The sequence below is a fragment of the Papaver somniferum genome, chromosome 2, assembly GCF_003573695.1.
Source record: "Papaver somniferum cultivar HN1 chromosome 2, ASM357369v1, whole genome shotgun sequence".
Lineage (NCBI taxonomy): Eukaryota > Viridiplantae > Streptophyta > Magnoliopsida > Ranunculales > Papaveraceae > Papaver > Papaver somniferum.
Window position 1 is genome coordinate 133,895,429 of NC_039359.1, and position 15,306 is coordinate 133,910,734.

Consider the following 15,306-nt stretch of genomic DNA (forward strand, 5'->3'; position numbering starts at 1 on the left):
TTGGAGGAGCATGTGTAGCGAAATGGTCGGACGAATAGATTAGAGAAACCTTATATTATCCTTCATCAATGCACTTTTTCCCACAGATTTATTGTATACGCAAGTTTTCAGGACGAAAGATACAATAACTATGGCATAGTTACGCGAGTTTCAAGAAGAATACATAGCTCTCGAAGAAGTAAAAAAGAGAAATGGAGTCTTACCCAGTTGCGATAACAAACGAAAACGATGGGAATGCTATCCTACTTCCAAGGAAAACAAATGATGTTACAAGTACATCCCAAGGGAGTCACGGAAAGAAAATAATGGAAGAAAACCAAAAACTAGTAGCCATGGGTAGTAGGGATCAAGAAGAGTTTGAAAGAGAATACAAAGAAAAGCAGTTCAACAATCGTGGAGGAAATAATAAAATTCAAAGGCTTGATAACCAACCAGAAGGATATGGAGGACAAAAGTAATATTACGATAAAGGCCCAGGAGGTAGCAAAGTGGTTTGGGAGCAGATAAAGATGCCGCATCTAAACACCGCGATAGACAAAATCTGGGAAGCTATAGTCTTAATGGAAGACATTCCTGAGCCACCGAATGTGGGAAATGAACCACCACCAGGGAGGAGAAGTAGAGAATTCTGTGCCTATCACAGTTTTCATGGTCACACAACAAACAATTGTAGAAATATGAAGAAAATCATACTAAGAATGCTTGATCAGGGAAAACTCAACCATTTCCTAGTACAACAACCACGGAATCTACCACCACCACCACCAGAAGGGCATGCACAAGGTATGGAGACAGGAAGGAATACATATTTGATAGAAGTGGGAGCGAAGGCAAAGAATTTATATTGTAATTCGATAATACACTCATTCAAAAGCATATAAGATTTTCACGATAATGTCCTAAGTCGAGTTTATGCAAGAGATAATGATGGAAGAGAGATACTCAACCTTGCGAAGATATCGCCATTAAAAGATTGGCAGAAGCAACCTATTTCATTTAGCGCAGAAGAAGTACCAGGAAGAGGAGAACCGCACGAGAGCCCATTAGTGGTAAAGTTAGGAATCAATCCAAAAGAAAAAGCTGATGAAGACGAAGAGGATGACGTGAACACATGGGCTATAAATTAATAGAATACTGATAGATCCTAGCAGTTCAGTTGATATTCTGTTTTATCACACATACAAGACTATGGGAGGTAAATATGAGGAACTTATTCCCTCAATTTACAAAATTTATGGTTTTAACGGAACAACCAACAAACCAAAGGGAGAGATAATGATGAGAATTCCTTTGAAGAGCACATCAACAGAAATAGTGTTCTGCGTCGTTGATGTAGAATCACCCTATAATGCTCTGATAGGAAGACCCTGGTTACATGGTATTCTAGGATTGGCCTCAACTTTCCACCAGTGCATCAAGTTCCCTCTACCTCAGGGTGTTGGAATAATAAGAGGAGATCTGAATGAAGGTAAAACCTGCCAGAGATTGATGTTGACAAGTGTGAAGAACGCGCAAGTAAGCGAAGAAATTGGAAAAAGCAGATACAAGAAAGTCAGCGAGGTGAAAGAATAATGGTAGATGTTATACACAAGGAGAGTCGAGTACAAAGAGCTTTATTAAAAGCGACAACAGTCGCACAAGAGAATAAATACAATAAATGCCTTAGTGAGAACGAATTCCAGGAAGGAGAATTGGTGTTGAGACAGAAACCGCACTATCAGAAAAATGGTAACAGAAGCATGGAGAACATATGGGATGGGTCGTATTGGGTCAAGAAGGTCGTTGGGAATAGAATGTATGAGTTGGAGATGAAAGATAAGAACAACCATCTAATGAACTTTGGAACCAAGTGTGTCTGAGAAAATATGCTCCATGCGGCAGTCATAGCACATCAGAAGAAACAGAGTGTATGCGAGCACAGATATTGAAAAACATACGCGAACTCAATGAAGCATAGAATGCGAAATAAATAAACAAGTTATCTCAGATAAAAAGTTCTTTAAGCGGTAGTTAATCTATAGAAGAATAAATAAAACTAGAAGACATCAGAATTGTACTAATCAAAGTATGAATGCAACTGAGAAAATTCTTCTTCTTTGTGAAAATCAATTATTTCATATCAGAAAAAAGCAAAAATAAGACCTTACAATAAGACCTTAATAGAAGGAAACCGAAGTAAAGAATCCAACTAGGGAGGCTAGGCTTCCAATTGTGGCGTGCACCCTAGTTCGCATACAGCAAGAGAAAATGATAAGACCTAATGCACGTCATAATTGGGGAAAACCTTGTTAGCATGACTTGGGAGAAAGCTACATCGACCCTGAAACCCGAGTCATGGAGATTTGGGGTGAAATAAAATCCCATCCAGGAGAGGAGTCTATATCGAAAGATTAAGGTGACAAGGTATCTCCTAAGGAGGGCAGAAACTCGATCAACGCGCCGAGGTACACGGTTGAGTCAAGAGTGCCTGGGGGTCTGGAGCGTACCTTCCCGCTCTTGACAAGTCTTGACTATGATGCACTCGGTCCGAAGAAACCCCACTTAGGGTGCGGTCTCGTAACCACAAGCCATATCGGTGGATGATAAGAGGTCGCGAAAACAACTGAGTGTTGCATCACTAGATGGGAGGAGCCCATCCTAATCTGGTAGGGGTAAGACTCCTTGAAGGGGAAATCAAGGGGAATATAAGGACGACACCCTCCATTAGGGAACTGAATTGTGTCAAAAGACGCTAATATCATGAGGCGTTTTACTCACGGTAGTATTAAGGCTTGTCGTATTTGCGCATCAATAAATACTGCAGAGGAAATAATACAAGAATATGATAAGGCGAGATCAATGGGTCGTTACAATAAAATTTAAAGACCGCCTGCGATCTCGTCGCACAAAAGCAAAGTCATATACCAGGCAAAATAAGACCTTTAATTAGGAAGGCTAAATAAGACCTCATGAGAAAATAGAATAGAAGCTAATATTGTTTTGCAGAAAATATTGAGACAGCAATTAGCTTGCGAATATAATCGCGCGTGAAAAGACAAAGAGCATTTCTCACAGGATATAACTTAGGCAGAATGTACAGACGCAAAATAACAAAGCAGAATATAACTGAGGAAGAAAATAAAAACACATTCATAAGGAGAGATAAAGAAAAGGTAATTCAGACGTAGTATTAAATTAGTGATAAACTATGTGAATAGATAAATAATAGATTGCTGCATGATGAAGTACTCTATATACACACGGATAGATGATAATTTTGCACATATAATCTTACGTACATGATAATCTTCCCATCGATAGGTGAAAATTCATACATAGTACTAAATAGCATTTGCATAACTCAATCATCTCGTGACAACTAACAGAGGCAAGTATGGGAATGCAAGCATATAGAAGAGTGTTATTCACCCCCATATGATAGACTCACGCACATGTTGTACTATCAATAAATATCGTTATATATGTTATTACCATTAGATTAACTCCAACTGTTGGAAAGAACAGTATTTTGCCTTTTATAAATGCAGGTACAATCCAAGGGAGGTTTACATTAAGAATTTACATTGAAGAAGAAATTTCAAAGACTAGGAAGTATCTGATATACAAAAATCTGAAAAAGAATTTACAAGCGAGAAAAATAACTAATTTCCGCCTATATCATCCTCAGCTTCAGAATCACCAACTTCTTCTTCAATCTCTTCATACTCTTCATATTCTCCTTCGCTATCAGAGATATCAAAGTCTTCTTCATTAGGAGAAACATCAACAAGTTTATAGTTTGATAGAGGAATGCCATTATCAGCACAGATTTTCTTAATCGCTGCATCACGAATATGAATACCATCCTTGCTATTATTGGAAACAGTGACACTCAGCTTTTTCTTGAGTTTGCGGTATTTAGAGTCACGAGCGGTAAGCTTCGCCTCTAGACCCTCAATTTTCTCAGAAATTCTTTTTCGTCATCTGCGGAAAAAAAAGAGACAAGAATGTTAAAGTAGCATGAGAACACTCATCAGGGAGTACCAAAGGAATAAGAATTATAAACAACCTTCTTTTTTGGAAATAATATCCCTAACCAATGCAACATGATCAGATTCAAGGCTAACATTTATAGCTAAATCATTTCTCGCATTATCTAAAACCCTAGCAGCCCATTCAAATTCAACATCGCTTTCTATAAGAAGTCGGGAACGAAAATTTCCTCGCTCAACAAGTGCGTCTTTTTCGCTTATAGCTAGATCCCGCTCCACTTGAACTTGGAGGATAGTTTCTTGAAATTCCTTCAAAGCATTAGCACCTCTAAGAGCAACCTGATCCTTCTTAGTGATAAAAGTGTTAATTCTTGCTTCTAAAACCTTAATCCTTTCTTTGGATTCACAAAATTGGCGTCTAAAGCTAATTACGTTAGATAAGGCACTTCTATGATCACAATTGAGAAGTTGATATTTCTCCTTGAGTTCCTCCAAAGAAAAGGTCCTTAATTTATCAGAAATATTATTTAAGGAAGTATTAAGATGTTCAACGAGAGAATCATCATCAACAGGATGATGGAGGGAGCGAAATAGAGAAGCTGCTTCGTCAGATAGATTGTAAATCTCTGCAAAAATATGCAACTAAAAGGGTGCGAACAACAACGAGTAAACAAGAAGGTGGAAGAGATACAAAGTTACTCACCATCTAACTGATTATTCCTCTTGCGAAGATTAGATACATCATTATCATAAGTAGAAACTTGGGTCTTGAGTTTATTATTCTCCGCCTTACGCTTGTGAAGTCTTACTTGATAGTCTAAAGAAACATCATAAGACATGCGGTCCATCTGCGAAGATATAAGGAGAATATTAGACATCATCAAAGACATCAAAGCATCATCAGAGAGAGAGCTAAAGTATAGAGATTACCAAAGAGCCAAGTGAAAATTGAAAACTTGGACTTAACGCTAAGGCAACTCCGCGAAGGGATTCATGATCTAGAGAAGCGACATCACATATCTTCGAAACCGTTCCACAAGTACGAGTTAGTTCCTCATTACCAATTGCTGACATGGAATCAGAAAAGATACTAGATAGCTGCCCCATGGAAGATGTGATTGAGGGGTCTTCAGTAAGAAGAATATCATCGTCGCTAGAGTGGGAACTTGAAGAAGAGGGATAAAATGTCTTCCGCTTCTTAGACAGACTCTTGGAAGAGGATTTAGAAGCGGTCTTCTTATATCTGAGTTTACCCTTACCCTTGCCTTTACCGCCCTCAGCTTCCACCTACGCGAATAACGAGAGATAAGAAACAGAGGCAACAATATTGTTAAAACTAAACAAAGAGTATTTCTTACTTCATTATCGTGCGAAAGTGACGCATGAGGAAAATTTTTAGCCTTCTTTGCCTGTCGGGCAATATGAAATCAAAGGAAGTGATAAAACAAATGAAAGGCAAAATAATTAAAAGCAAAGAAAGAGGGAGAGATGAAGGTAACATCCCACTTTAGCTTCTTCAGGCCATTTGAATACCCAAGGATCGTAAGCAGGTAATCCCACAGGAAGGGAAAGGGTTGATCCATATTCACTTCTGCCAGTTATGTAGGGGCCCACTAAAAGGATGGGATAATCCAACCATCGGGTATCATTTGACCTACGAGCGGTATTATTCGTATAATCATGGAAGTCAACATCTCGCATGACTCTTTCATTTTCCGAGAGACCATCCTTTCTTGACAAGAGAATACCCCACTTAGATGACTCATTCTTCATGATAACAACCTCATAGTTCTTGAACAACTTATCAAGGGTATAATCTGCAGAATTGATTTCCTTATGGGCATATTCTGGCTTTCGTACTTCTGCTGGATAACGAGATTCTAATCCAGCTGCGCGACGAGAATATTCCATAGTTATTCTAATGCAGTCACCGCTTAGTTGAAAAATGCCCCGCGAGAACCTTGCATCCGATAGAATTTCATAAAACAAGGATTTGAGGATTATAAAGAGGAATAGGAAGGCCAGCGAGAAGTTGTCTTACTGAAAGTATAATCTTCTGGTCATTTCATTCTTCGAGAGAAAACCATTCAGGTCCGAGCGAAGATGAAGGTTTTGATCCAAGAAGGACGGATAGTGAGAAGCCTCTTTCACCAAATTCTTTTTTCAATCTTGTAAATTCTCTTTCGTTTTTCCAACCAGCTTGAGGCATTTTTAGTATGGGGATGAGGAATAATGGAAAAATAATTAAAGATGGTTAAGTTAATCAAGATCGGGATGATCAACTAACGAGAAGTGAGAAATAAAGTGCGAAATGAAGAAAGAAAAGAGAAAAGAGGGATGGGAATGGTGAAACAGAAAAAGATGATAATCAACTTGAAGGTCTAATCAAACCAGAAGAGCAGCAACAGAAGAAAATAAGAATCGAAGAGAAAAGGGAGAGAGAGTAAAAAGAAGAAAGAAGAAGACGATTGAGAGTAAATAAAAGATTTACTCCCGATTCCCAAGATATTTATTCCATTAATTCGATGATTGAAAATGAACGGACAGGAAGAGGCGGTTATAAGAGACGTGTCAAATAATGAATGGTCGAAAGGACACGCGTAAGTTATCATGCCCAAATTAGGGAAAAATGTCGGCAGAAAAGAATACGAAAAGATGAAAGGGTGCAGCAGAATAGATCAGGGTTTCTCATATCGCTCTTTCTCTAAAAAGAACGGTATGAGGAGAGGAAAAATGTAGGAGTAAAATACCGCACGCCTATCAGATATGCGAAGTAATGACCATCAAGACTAAGTGAAGGCGACCGCATACATCATATCCGGAATGACGCATCAGATGACGTCAGCTCAATCTCGAGTAAAGTGTGAAGAGTTATGCAGTATTAAGAGTACGTGCGAGAAGAGTCAATGTAAGCATGCGTTAATGACGCACGCCAGATCCAAAAATAAGGGCTTTATTAGCTGTCATCCACTAAGTAAACTCCTATATAAGGAGCCGAGCGGCCTTGTATTGGGAGAGATCTTTTTGAGAGCTTAGACAAGAATTTTAGGAGAGAGAAAGATTATTTGGAGAGCAAGTTCGGGTTTCTTCATTTCTTTGTATCCAATTTAAAAGATTTTAATGAATGTTCTTGTGATTCTCATGGAGATTACTTATATTGTTTTATACATTTTATTTAGGGTGTGGTTGTGAGATTTCTCACAACTACATGTATAACTCGATTCATGATGATCATAAACGCTTAACTTATTCTCATTTCCTTTAATCACAAAAACAACCCGGTATTTATCCTCAGACTTTCAAATGTTAGGTCTGTGGTTGATACAAAGACTGGTGCTCCAAATTATGAAAATCACTTTTTCAGATTTACTACTGGAGATTACTCCAGTGACAGCGTACTAAATTTTCGCAAGTTTACAGTTAGTGTTACTCAACCTTCTATATGGGAACTGGTTGGTTGCTGTAATGGTCTACCTTGTATGGCACAAGTGGGTTATTATGCAACTGGTTACATAATTTCGGACCCAAACAGAAAAGACTTTTTCTACATCTATTATCCAGCCGTCTTTGGAAACGAATCTCCAATCCTCACATCATCTGTCACGGATTTGGGTTCGATCCCTTAACGAAAGAGTACAAGTTGGTAACTATCTTGAGCACTGCACAAAGGGAACTTAGTTTCCTGGTTTTTACATTGGGAACTAAATCATGGAGAAATGCGACTGCTGAAAGCATCCTCATATCAGGTCGTGGCGGCCGTCCTATTATAAAGATAAGAGCAGCCACGGTTAGCGACAAATCGGCCATCTTTTGTACTACTAGTTGTAGCAGCAGCGGATGTTTAGTTTGGAAGATTATAACAACTTTGGGGGGGGGGGGACTGCAGGATCTTATGATACCCAGCTTGAGTGTAGATACCAAACACCACACTCGACGCGTGGCGCTAAATGAAGGCCGAAGTAGTATAACATCCCTAGGATAGTCTACATAGTATCTTAGCTTAGTTTCCTTAATTTATAAGTAAAGGACATTTTTGTAAATTCAGTTCTACTCTCTAATACATAAGAAAATATATAAGAGAGAGAAAGAGATCAGATTTATTTTTCTCTAACTTCATCTTCTTCCCCAAAACTAGATCTAGAAGAGCTCCAAAACTCATTAATGGAGTCTCATCTTGTAAATCAATTAATCATAATGAAGAACCATGGATGTAGATCAATTATGAACGAACCATGTAAAATTTAAGTGTCTCATTTATATTCTAGTACTTTTATCATCATTTTTGTGAGTAATAAGTTTATATCTAGAAATTGTTATATGGTTTGAAGTTGAAATGAGTCAAGAACGAGAGATTCAACACTTGGATGTAATTATGGATTTTCTGTAGTTACATTTTGGCGCTAGAAACAGGGACCTACCAGATTTTGTTGATTGAAGAGAGTTCTATTGAAGTTTGGTTACTATTAGCAACAGATCTCACTCGATCTCAAAGATTGAGGGACAAAAACGAAAGATTGAATGAAGATTTTCATCTTCAGACAACATATTTTAAGCACCAGCATAATAAAAGATCAAAGAGATCTCGGTCAACAGGAGATCAAGAAGAAAATCCTCTTTCTTAACCCCTCCCTTTCTCTTATTACTATTTGCTTTCAGATTAGTGATTTATAAAAGAAAATTTTGGAAAAAGTTTCGTATAACTTTAGTCGTTTACAACAAGGACCAGATTCCTTTTCGAAAACTCGATTCAAAACGAGTTCTGGTTATTGATATTTGCATATCTAATTTCTCCCGTTGATTGCTTATTGTAGTATGACAAAGAATAGTCAGTACCAAACTCTGGTTTGTGGTAGGTAACGAAGAAGGTTGAGATTGCATAGATAAGTGTTGCAAGGATTTTTCAGAACCTTCTTCGGAGGAGTAACAACTTGTAAAGACAAACCAACTAAATCGGGGCCATGAAAAGAATAAAGACCCAATGACGAAGCCCGGTGAAAGTCCATCAGTTAATTATCCAACTAGCACCAGCGAAGCAGAAAAACACAATAGTTGATGTGTACACATATATCTCACTATCGGACACGTGTATACAAAAAGGTACGTGGAAAGCATGCAAGCCAAAATATCAAAACATGATGCGTCACGAAGCACCAAATAAACCCCTAGGAGTTGCTTTATCTCATCCCCAGAAGAGGGGCCAAGATCAACGGTGGAGAGAAAGTTAGCTGACACGGACTGACAGGGGCAGAAGACACTTGTCTGACACGAGCAGACCCCTCAACTACCCGCATTAAACACTCTGAGCAGTGCACGTGTCGACCAACCTGTGGAACGAGCGAAGATACCTCCGCGGGATCGAGGGGAAAACGCAGACCTCCGCGTGATGGACGCAAGGACACGAGAAGATAAGGTTCCAACGGTCTTCAGAGATGGGTCCCACGTTCCAACCTTATAAATACCCAATCTCCACAAAGAGGAAAGGGATGGAAAAAAGATCAGGAGAGAAGGAGAGAGAGAGAGAGAGTATAGTAAGGGTAAGTTAATCCCTTAGTGGAGAGAAATATGTAAACCCAAAGTCATTCAACTATTCATGTAACGGTGAATAATATAGTAGAACAACAAACCCCGTGGATGTAGGCCTTAGTGCTGAACCACGTAAACCTTGGTCTTATTTACATTTCAGCACTTTACATTCATTTAGCTCCGCACGTATTTGCTTATATGTTTTGTTTTACTTTAATACCTGTATCCCATGCATGATCGCCACGCACGGGGAAGTAGGAGGACGCCATGATAAACCCGAAGGTTTTGAGCCAATGAATCCACGTCAGGGTATCATCATCGTAATCTCTTTAGACGTTAACGATTGATTGTGGGCATTCGGACCCCCGCCCCTCTTGAAAAATCGTATTTCGCCAACTAACCCGCTTCACGCGGATATTCCCGTTTATGTTTGAAATAATTTATACAGAGAGAACGTGTTGTGAGTAAAGAAGGCAAGTTTACGCGAAATTTCGTCATCAACAAAAGGGCACGTGATGGAGAAGACGCAGGAAACAGGAAAGTCCAAAGCTTTGTCAAAAGAAACACCCCGGACAACCCCGATCATCACCCGAAGCAAACAGAAAGGAGATAAAACTAAAATGACCAATCGAAGGCAGGATACCGCAGAAATCACTTCACCCATGAACGCTAATTCTGTTGCAGTGGCGGCTCTCAGAGCAGCAACGATAAAATACGGGGAAGCTGCGGTAGTCCCGAAGGCTGCGGAAGCTAGCAATACCTTCGCCATGAGTCAACTTAACCAACCAAGGGAAAGGGTGGATGAATCCAGAACATTCCAACCCGCGCATCTGCTAACCTTTGGAATGCCGCTAACAAATAACCAGAATCAAACCATACCGGCGGCTCTGGCACCGCAGAGGGGCGCTCACTCCAATTTGGAAACACCAGCAACAGAAGCTGAACCCCTGCCACCTTTAGTGCAGACCATGGAGGAGGGCGGCGCCACGGCTGTAGCGGCACATGCGGGGACTCCCAATCAGTGGTCCAACCAATCACACCAACTAATGGCTGAGCTCGAGGAACTGAGGAGGAACCAACAGGTTTACGCAGAAGCTGTAGCTCTGTTGGCCAGAGAAAATCAAGATTTAAAGGAGCGGATTGCTCTAAGCACAAAGACCAGCCAACAACTTGATGAAGCAAGCTCCAAAGCACCAGAGCCAAACCAAGACTGTAGAGTCGTCCTAGCGACTAATGAGGACGCGACAAGGAGACGTAGCGTATCCGACCCGGATTATGACGATGGAGAGTCAGACGGAAATGAGCTGAAGAATTTAGAGCACCAACGCGCAATGGAGGAACTGCGGGATGAGATGATGGCAGAGATCAGGCAATTGAAAAATAAACAAGGTGGGGGAAGGTTAGAAGAGGTCATGAGAGAAGCTAACTCCACGCCCCTAACGCATCGCTTGGCCAACACCCCTATTCCCCTGAAATGCCCTGTCCCGACGTTCGAATGCTATGATGGGTCCAGCGACCCTGCTGCACATGTTCGGTACTACAACCGTGTCTTAGATAGATGGGGACAGAACGACGCCGTACTCTGTAGATACTTCCCGTCAAGCTTGAAGGGATCGGCGTTATCATGGTTTGATAATCTGCCACCAAACTCCATACACTCATACGACCAACTTGCGGAGAAATTCTTAAGAACATACATGTACAACAAGACTGTAAACACCGGGATGGATAAGCTCTTTTCATTAGCAATCGGCTACAAGGAAACCACGAGGGAATACACGAACAGATGGCATAGGATCTTCCAAGCCATAGGAAGCGTGGACCCAGTGGTAAGCATCAATTGCTATAAATGGGGCTTAGACCGAATGAGTCCCCTATTTGTTGAAATTCACGGGAGCGTGCCCAAGACAGAAGGCGATCTCCGAATAATTATCGAGAAGCACGCTCGACTTGAAGAAATTCAACGGGAAAACCCGAGGGCATATCCGCAGAGGTCTCATCGCACCAATTCAGCAGAACAAACCAATGGGGCCAAAAGGGGTAGCTCAGATGAGAGACCTCACGAAGATAGAAAGGAACGGAGGGATGAACGAAGAACAGGCGACCGAAAATTCGAAGATCAAGTTTACACGAAACTCAACGCTAGCTATGCTCGTATCCTACGAGAGATCAAAGGGAGGGAAAACTTAGAATGGCCATGGTCTAAGGGAAAGCAACCCCCGAGATCCGAGAAGTCTAAAGATTACTGTGAGTATCACTGTTTCAACGGACACCAGACCGAAAAATGCAAGAACCTTAAAATAATGATCCAAAAATTAATTGATGCGGGAGAGCTCAAACATTACATACGGAAGGAGGTCACCGAGGACAGATCCAAACGAACCAAACCAGTCCAACTTCCGGAAGAAAACCGAACAATCAACTCCATCTCGTGTTCCGAAGCCACAGGACCCTCACTCACAGCACAGATTGGAAAAAGGTTACGGAAGCAATTCGAAGATCGCTGCGAGTTATATAAGGTCGATGGGATAACAGTGGACGAGCATGAAAAATGGATGGAATTTCCTGTCATCTTCGATGCCGAGGATATCGAAGAAGATATGGAAGACCATAACGATCCCTTGGTCCTAACATTACCAATAGCTGGATGTAACCTCAAAAAGATCCTCATAGACGGGGGAAGCTCTGTGAATGTCATATTCTATGATGCATTCAAGCGGATGAAGCTCCATGATGAACAATTGATGACCTCTTATCACACCATCTACGGATTCAATGGAGCGGCCACGAAGCCCTTGGGAGACATTGTGTTACAGGTTAACGCAGGGCCCATGAAGCTGGATACCCGATTCAGTGTGGTGGATACCCCTTCCCCCTACAATGCCATTATTGGACGATAATGGGTACACAAGCTCAAAGGAGTTGCGGCAACATACCACCAGTACCTCAGATTTCCAACACCTGAGGGAATCATGGAGATCAAGGGAGATCGAATCGCTACACGAGAATGCCAGGCCACTCAGGATCATATCAACAATGAGCAAGAAGAACAGCGAAAAATCCGTAGAGTAAGAAATCAAGAAACCACGAAAGAGAAAGCCGTAGACCTATTCCTTAAGGAAACTACAGGAAAAGGCTTGACGAAAGAGGGTAATGTCTGAGGCTCGGAAACAAGTACCTCAACAATCAACAAAGAGCAGAAACACGCCAAATAGCAATTAAAGAGCGCCCCAGTCCTCGGAAACCCAAAGCCTATGTTCACACCAGTGGAACCCACAAAGGAAATCAACATAGGAACGGAAGAAGACCCGAAGATGGTCAAAATTGGGACCATCATGGGCGAAGGGAGAGAACAGTCCTTAACCAAATTACTTAAAGAATATGCGGATGTGTTCGCCTGGAAGTTAGGAGATATGCCGGGGATTGACCCAAAAGTAATCCAACATGAACTACGCATCAAACAGGGCACGCCCCCGTTCAGGCAGAAAATACGAAAAGTGGCTCCAGAATATCATGAGGCGGTAGAAACGGAACTTCGGAAGCTACTAGATGCAGGATTTATCAAGGAAGTCAAGTACCCTACTTGGATATCCAACATGGTCATTGTTCCTAAGAAAAATGGAGGGGTTAGAATATGCATCGACTTTACTAATCTCAACAAGGCATGTCCAAAGGACAGTTATCCCCTGCCGAGCATAGATCAACTGGTTGAAGCAGTTGAAGGATACGAGGAGCTGTCGTTTATGGACGGATACTCTGGTTACAACCAAGTAGCCCTGGAAGAAGAAGATCAGCCACACACAGCATTCTATACACCACATGGCCTTTATTGCTATACCAGAATGCCTTTCGGGCTCCGAAACGCAGGGGCAACATACCAAAGGATGGTCGATGCTATCTTCAAACCATGGATCGGAGGAACCCTAGAAGTCTACGTGGACGACATGCTCGTCAAAAGCAAGCTGCGTAAAAATCACCACCAGGACCTGAGGAATATCTTCAATGCAATGAGACAGCATCACATGAAAGTAAATCCGGAGAAATGTACTTTCGGTGTCACCTCGGGGAAGTTCCTCGGTTATCTGGTGACGAAAAGGGGCATCGAGGTAGACCCAGCTAAGATTCAAGCCATAGTAGAGATGCCGTCACCAAAGAATCTGAAGGAAGTGCAGAAGCTCAATGGGTCCATAGCAGCGTTGGGCAGATTTATTGCACGGTCTTCGGACAAGTGCAAACATTTCTTCAATATTCTTAAAAAAGGGAGCAGGTTCGAATGGACCGCCGAATGCGAGGAAGCATTCCAAAGGATCAAAGAACATCTGGCTTCAATCCCCATCCTGCAGAAGCCAGACCCTGATGAAGTTTTGGCACTGTACATAGCAGCGACGGAGGACGCAGTCAGCGCGGTATTAGTCAAAACCAATACAAAGATAGAACAGCCTATCTATTACGTCATCAAGACACTCAATTCCGCGGAAAGAAATTATACTAAGATTGAACAACTCATCCTCGCACTGGTATGGGCTACCCAAAAAATGAGAACCTACTTCCTAACTCACTTCGTCAGGGTACCATGCAAAGCACCATTGGAAGCAGTCCTCAAAAGCACGGGAAAAGTGGGCCGAATAGCCAAATGGAACACCCATCTGGACCAATTCAACATCATTCATGAAATTCAACATTCTCAGAAGTCCCAAGTTCTGGCAGATTTCTTAGCAGACCTCCCTCTAGACAACGACGAAGAGATTAAGGGAATACCGGAAGCCGAGGAAGCAATCAAGGATCCAATGGATATCCTCGAACCTGCGAGTCATAGACAATGGGAAGTCTTCGTCGACGGATCTAAAAATAAGGAAGGAGCAGGAATAGGTATTGTCATTATCACCCCAACTGGAGAAAGGATCATACAGGCACTTAGATTGGAATTCAAAGAGCATACCAATAACATTGTTGAATACGAAGCGGTCGTACATGCCCTACGTATAATAATAGAGATGGGGGTAACCGATGTAAGGCTGACAAGTGATTCGCAGCTGGTCATACGGCAAATTGGGCTCGAATATAATGTGTACGATGACACCCTTTCAGCTTACATGGCATTGGTCCAAACATTGGCATCACAAATCCCGAACATTAAGTTCTGGCACTTATGCAGAAGGGACCTCAGGCACGCGGATGCCCTAGCATACATATCATCCATGCTGAGGGATAAAAATGCCGAAGGTATTAAAATAGCAAGGGTATACGAGCCTTCGATTGCATCTCAATTCTCCTTCGCTACCAATCAAGATACGATGGAAGAATATATCGAAGACCAGGTAGGAGAAGACATCCATAACGACTTTGATGAAGAAGACATCTTGTCAAAAGCAAATCAAGACGAAGATTTCAGCAACGAAGATGACTGGAGGGTGACAATACATGCCTTCCTCGACAAAGGAAGCCTACCTGCGGATCGGAAGCAAGCTAGGAAGATGCTCTCCAAAGTGGGAAGATACGATCTTCGGGAGGGGGTCCTGTATAGAAAATCCTTCCTCGGACCATTACTACGCTGCTTGTCCCGGAAAGAAGGGCATCGAATTCTAAATGATATCCATTATGGTGATGCAGGGAATCATAGCGGTATGAGATCACTAGCTGACAAGGCAAAAACGCAAGGATATTACTGGCCGACCATGATACAAGATGCTGCGAGGATGTCCCGACGATGCGAAGAATGTCAGCGCTTCGCGAGAAAAATCCACGCGCCGGCAACAATGTTAAACTCTGTCGATAGCCCGTGGCCATTTGCAAAATGGGGAGTAGACATCGT